At 44.8% G+C, this 6000-nt stretch overlaps 1 protein-coding gene and 1 long non-coding RNA gene across 2 annotated transcripts in view; one reads left to right on the top strand and one right to left on the bottom strand.

Annotated features, from left to right (window-relative positions):
* Positions 1-562: 562 nt before the first annotated feature.
* The window catches only part of LOC117502891 (estrogen-related receptor gamma-like), a 40223-nt gene continuing 34785 nt past the window's right edge, over positions 563-6000 (top strand). The window contains exon 1 of the mRNA XM_034162028.1: positions 563-864. The gene's annotated coding sequence lies outside the window, so the exon portion shown is untranslated. The remainder of the gene's footprint in view (positions 865-6000) is intronic.
* LOC117502893 overlaps positions 932-6000 on the bottom strand; it is a 36358-nt gene continuing 31289 nt past the window's right edge. Inside the window, exon 6 of the long non-coding RNA XR_004558428.1 lies at positions 932-944. This is a non-coding gene — a long non-coding RNA (uncharacterized LOC117502893). The remainder of the gene's footprint in view (positions 945-6000) is intronic.

The raw sequence follows: 6000 nt of genomic DNA, 5'->3' as shown, positions 1-6000 counted from the left end.
ACCTAATGTATGTGATGACCCCACAAGGACTCCATGGATCACCCTGAAACTTGCTACACTCCATTATACCGCAGTTGCACAAGTTTGAGGTTGTTCTCAGCAATGCGTGTTAGTGTCAGTACTGCTGTTGGTTTAAAACTTGTTGAGTTAGTCTATTTTACACTTAGTGCGAATGATGCCGGCTGTGCAGCAGCAGCAGCAAGTTTCACCTCTTGTGATGCTCACCCAGGAAATCCAGACTGGGAGAACTTCTCTGGTCGTGGTGTTTCTCACAACATGTTCTGCAAACATTCAATGCATGCATCATCTTCACATGCTGAGTCAACATTGCTGAAATATGATGCGCACTCTGTCTCCTTTTTTCCAGCCGACCACCCTCCTCTCCTCTCCTTCTCCCATCTTTGCAAGGCTGCACCAGAAATCCCTCCTCTGTATCTATGGGAATACAGGAGAGCTGCGTGTCCTCCATCCTCCCTTTTTGTCCCACCTCCCTCTGCATATAAGGGAGCGCTGGCTGTGTCCTCCACCTCCCCACCCCTCCTCACACACACACACACACACACACACACACACACACACGGCCCGCTCCCCCCGACACACTTTCTGTCTGACACACTCTCTCAGGACTCCCCTGTGAGCCAGCTCGGCAGGTAGGGAGGTAAACTCAGCACTGGATCAGAGTGAGGCGACTGAGAATCGGGGCAAGGGAGTGTGTGTGTGTTTATGACTCTGTGTGTGTGTGTGTGTCTGCTGCATCGCTGAGGTACGGAGACCGGAGGCGAGGAGAGCTGGAGCGTTTGTCCTTGAGACTGACTGACGGACTGCAGCTGCACAGCGGAGCATCATCCAGTGGACGAACTGACAGTGAGTACTGAACCAAAGCAGCAGGAATAAGTAGACGGAGGAATCTTCTTTTGGTGGTGTTGTTGTGACTGCATCAATATCTGTTTTTGCTCCTGTCTGCTTCAAAACAGTTGTTTGAATGCATACGTCCGCTCAGGTGATTTACGTCTTCTCCCAGGTGGGCTCACGTCTTCAGCTCCCATAAATACTTGTTTTTAAGGCTGTGCAGGACTTTGGGAGCAGTTCTGCAATTGTTGGCGGCAGCGTCGTCCACTGTCTTTGTATGCAGCATTAAAAATAAATAAATAAATAAACAACAGTAAACATAACACCCCATACTCTGCAGCTCTGCCTTCTTTCTTCCCCTCTCGGTGGTTCTGTTGACAGATCGATACTTATGCATCTATAATTGGAAGTCATCATTTATGGCGTCCCTCCAAAAGCGACTCATTATCATGTGTAATCTTGCAGAAAATTGCATTTTGGCTGGTGTACCTTGGCGTGGCCAGAAAACACTGGGCTCTTCTAAGCTGGCTAACGGGGCTAGGTAAGAGCAGCACACGAGGAACCCCTGCCTGGATGAAGGAAGACCAGTGAGGCATTGAATTGGTTGCAAAAGTTAGTTCAAGAAAGAATTGGTGGCGGTGGTGGTGGTTGCTTGTCCTTCCAAAACAAAAGTTCTCGTTCTTGAATTGATGAGGTCATCGCAGTTCTCATAAGATTGGGAAAAACAGCCTTTGGCATTCTGATCCAGTTTATTTTCCCTGTGATGAGCAGAAAATACCTAAGATTCCATCCATAACTCTGTAAAAATATCTACATATTCAGCTCTGCAATATCGGGTTCTGACGGGTTTTTGTGAAGCTTTCCTGCTCATTGCACGCTCCTAGTGGCTACTGGAGACTGTTGTTACTTGATAGATAGAAACAGATATTATATATTTCTAATAGATGTGTCTTGGACCTGTTGGGTGGTTAGGGGATGCTGAATTAATGATGGATTAGGAGCAGGTGTGGCTGTCAGTGAGTGAGACAGATCCATTTCTGAAAATGGACTTAATCCAAGAGGTGACCTATCACTTTCTGATTATTTCACAGTAGTTATGTCCTGAAGCTCAACTAACACAGTCACACCTCAATGCAACCCTGCGGAAAGGATTTTGTAATAATTTAGCTATGAAAGGAAAACGGAGCAAGGGAGATGTTTGAGTGAGATACGCAGTGAATGGGATCCGTGAGAGAGAGAGAGTGAGTGTGTTTCCACACAGAAATTTAATGATGATGTTGTAGAATGTAGCCTTCTCTCTCTACATATGTGTTTTTCAAGCGATGCATAGTGTCAATATGAGCTTATTTGTCGGGTCTTCTTCCAAAGCCGAGGCTTGATGGTCATCGAAGACACTGCTGTTTGTCAGACACATTCTGGAGACAAATTCTGAACAAAATGTCTGCGTTCGTGATGTAAACGATGAAACAAAGGGGGGAGAGAGGAAGATTGGGGGGGGGGGGCGTTTGATATTCCAGCCTTTTCAGCTGATACAGCCCATGGTGTCCTAAAAACATTAGAGATTGTGGCTAAAAATCCCAAAGAGGCATTTTGTTGATGCACCATCAAAACATCATAAACCAAAAAAAAGAAGAGGTGTTTCTGTCTAGAGTATATATATATATATATATATATATATATATATATATATATATATATATATATATGAATGCACTGATGTCACAAAAGTCAGAAAGCGGCGGAATCCCAGAACGTGGGGAGAGTATTGGCGCTATGCATGTGTGCTTTGACAATGCCAAGTGTTCCAGCCACAGACCTGTGGAGCTGCTGACATGGTGATTCAGCGACGTAATGCTGAGGTTTGTTTTTTTTGCTCTTAGAAACATGACAGTGCGTCAGTGTTGATTTGTTTATTGTAGACATGTTGACAGCGAGCCACAGGGGCTGAATTTGGCACCTGCTGAGATAAAAGCACCATGATAAGATAGACTGCGTGCAGTTTTTTCCCCCCTCCCTTACAAAGACGTGCGTGTGTGTGTGTGTGTGTGTGTGTGTGAGAGAGTGTAATGTTCCTGACATCAGCAGTAGGTGCGTGGTGCTGACTCGCAGGATTCGCCGCGTCTTCAGCTCCCCACCTAAGACAGGCCTGGGAACCAGGTGTGTGGCTGTTTGCATCATGCGTGTGAAAGAAGGATATGCGTGATGCAAACATGTGCTTTCCTCTTGCAAACTACATAACAACAGCGACAAAAATACAAAAAGGCTTTGGAAGTCACTAATTGGTTGGTGAATTGAACCTCACATATAGTAAGTCCCTTCGGCTAATCCCTTGTTTTTCCACTTGGGGTTGATGCAGCAAATCCAGGGTGGATCTGCATGTTGAACTGGCACAAATTTTATGCCGGATGCCGTTCCTGATGTAGCTCCGCATTACATGGAGAATGGGCAGGGGTGGGGTTTGAACCAAGAAGTTTCCTCACCGGACACAAAGTGCACTAACCACTTGACATGCATGTAGTAAGACCCTTTGGCTGCTCCCTTGTCTGCACTCGGGGTCGCCACAGCAAATCTGAGGTGGATCTGAATGTTGAACTGGCACAAATTTTACGCCGGATGCCCATCCTGATGCAAGTCCACATTACGCTGAGAATGGGCAGGGGTGGGGTTTGAACCAAGAAGTTTCCTCACCGGACACAAAGTGCACTAACCACTTGACATGCATGTAGTAAGACCCTTTGGCTGCTCCCTTGTCTGCACTCGGGGTCACCGCAGCAAATCCGAGGTGGATCTGCATGTTGAACTGGCACAAATGCCCTTCCTGACGCAACTCCGCATTACGCGGAGAACGGGCAGGGGTGGGGTTTGAACCGAGAACGTTCATCACCGGAAACAAAGCGCACTAACTGCTTGGCATGCATATACGTCTCTCAAATACAGCCCCAAATCAGAAAAAATTGTGACAGTCTGGAAAATTGGGTGATTCTTGCATTTACTTTGACTTCTATTTCATTGTATATAGTATGAACCCAAGATATTTCATATTTTGTGTGGTCAATTTAATTTCATTTGGGAAAATACATCCACGTTTCAGGCCTGCAACACATAATGGAACAACAACAACAAAAAAACACCTGAATGGGGCAATTAATTTTTTTTTTAATTTAAAAATATTAAATCATTAAACAATGTTATTTCAAACAGGTGAGGTCAACAGGTGATTGCAATCATGACTGTACAAAAGCAGTTTCCACGAAAGGCTGAGTCAAGAGCAAAGATGGGCAGAGGCAAAATTATTGAAATATTTAAAAACAATGTTCCTCTAAGGAAGACTGGTAGGGATTTGCATAATTTCTCCCTCTACCGTGCACAAGATCATTAAATGATTCAAGAAATCTGGAGGAATTTCAGTACACGTTTAAACTTCAGCCACATTTATTGTAATATTCCTGCATCCGTGCTAGAACGCTGCTGAGAAAGTGAGAAGGCTCCCTCCACTAGGGGGCAGTCCAGCCAAATTATTAAAAGAGATAAATTTGTTCTTTTCTCTCCTTTATGGCAAATTATTCCCCTTTATGTTTATCGTTAAATATTCAGCAATGACTCCTCTGCAGTTTTTGTTTACCAGCTCTGACTCTGCAGGATCCAGAGATAAGTTAGAGCTGTTTGAAGCAGCAGGTCTATGGTTACTTTACTTTAAGAGTCTCCCATAGGCTCTCTACGGTTCCTGGCAAGAACTCCAAACTGTGGATGCATTTTTTTTTCCTACTTGTGTGTGTGTGTTTGACCTCTGATCCCTCTGTTATACATCAATACGGTGAAACCGATCCATTTCCGAGTGCTCATCTATCAGTCAGTTCATCCTTCTGTTCAGCACATCCCTCCCATCTATTTAAAGAAACTGTAAAGAATATGTGGAGCATTGCTTTCACCCCCCCACCCCTCTTTGTGAACCATTCACGTTTGAGGGGTGCGCACGCCATGTCTGTGGTGAGACAATGGTGTTTGCACACACTGTCAATACTCTCCCTCTCTGACTCGGTAATTGATGGATGACTGCTAGTCAGGCATAAACTAAACAGATTACACTTATGAGGCCTGAGGGCCCATGTTGGTGACTGTCCAGTTTTGGAAATCAATCTGACAGCGGCTCCCTCAAGGCAGAATTTTTGCGCTTGTCAGTATTGGTGGTTTCAGGGTGGTCATGGTTCACCCGCAGCTTTTCTTTTCTGTGGTCGACAGGCAGCGTCAGATGTCAAGCTCCTGTCTGTCAATCGCTCTCAGCTGTATAAAAAAAATATCCTGCCGTTTAACAACTGAGGTGTGTTCAGGTGCACTGCTGGCGTATCTGCAAACCGCAAAAACCTGCTCTAAAGCCTAGCAGGAAACAGAATGGAAAACAACTATGCTTCCTGAAAGATCACGGTTTGAAAGCTCGTCTTCCTTGGAAAACCTTTAGTCCAAGAGGGTGGTGGTGTTTTAACCGTGGCATGATTTTCAAGATGTTGGAAAATGATTTTTTTTTTCCCAGAGGTTTTCCCAGAAGCACCAAGGTTGTGCTAAAATTATACTAGCGGTGCGGTACAGTGGTACAGTTGTTTTAGCACGTCACATTGTACGATTCCGACGTGTTGCAGCATTAAACAAAGCACTAGAAAAGATTCTTGGGCAATTGTGATTGTGATATTGCAGAACGTGACCTTCTGGGATACAGGTTTTTAAACAAAGTAAAAGTAAATGCACTTGGAAATAAAAAATACTGCCTGTTACCGCGTCACCTCAGTAAGGTTTGGTAGCTGCTGTCTGCTGGTGCACGCTGACAGGTTCACTATCTCACCAGAAAACCTCTCACTTGCATCCACTTTCTCAATACCGCAGCATGTGTGGAGAGGATAAATCCAACCCCTTTGTGTTCAGATCATGTGCCCTCCACATAGCAAAAAAAGTGTTGGACACTCCCATTTTCAGACCACGCACTATAGACTGTCAAGGCAGGATACGAATATCAGAATCTTGTTTGTGGAGCAGATCAGATTCTCTAGAACTGAAAGGCCAGAAGTTTGATTCCTCAAGACTTCTGGTCTGTGGCTCGATGTTTTGCTTGATAAAGATGCTGAACCCTAAATTGCTTGTGGTCTGACGTCCAATCAAATG

Source organism: Thalassophryne amazonica, chromosome 21 (assembly GCF_902500255.1).
Source record: "Thalassophryne amazonica chromosome 21, fThaAma1.1, whole genome shotgun sequence".
Lineage (NCBI taxonomy): Eukaryota > Metazoa > Chordata > Actinopteri > Batrachoidiformes > Batrachoididae > Thalassophryne > Thalassophryne amazonica.
Note: the sequence above shows the minus strand (reverse complement) of the source record. Positions and strands in the feature narration are given on the sequence as shown.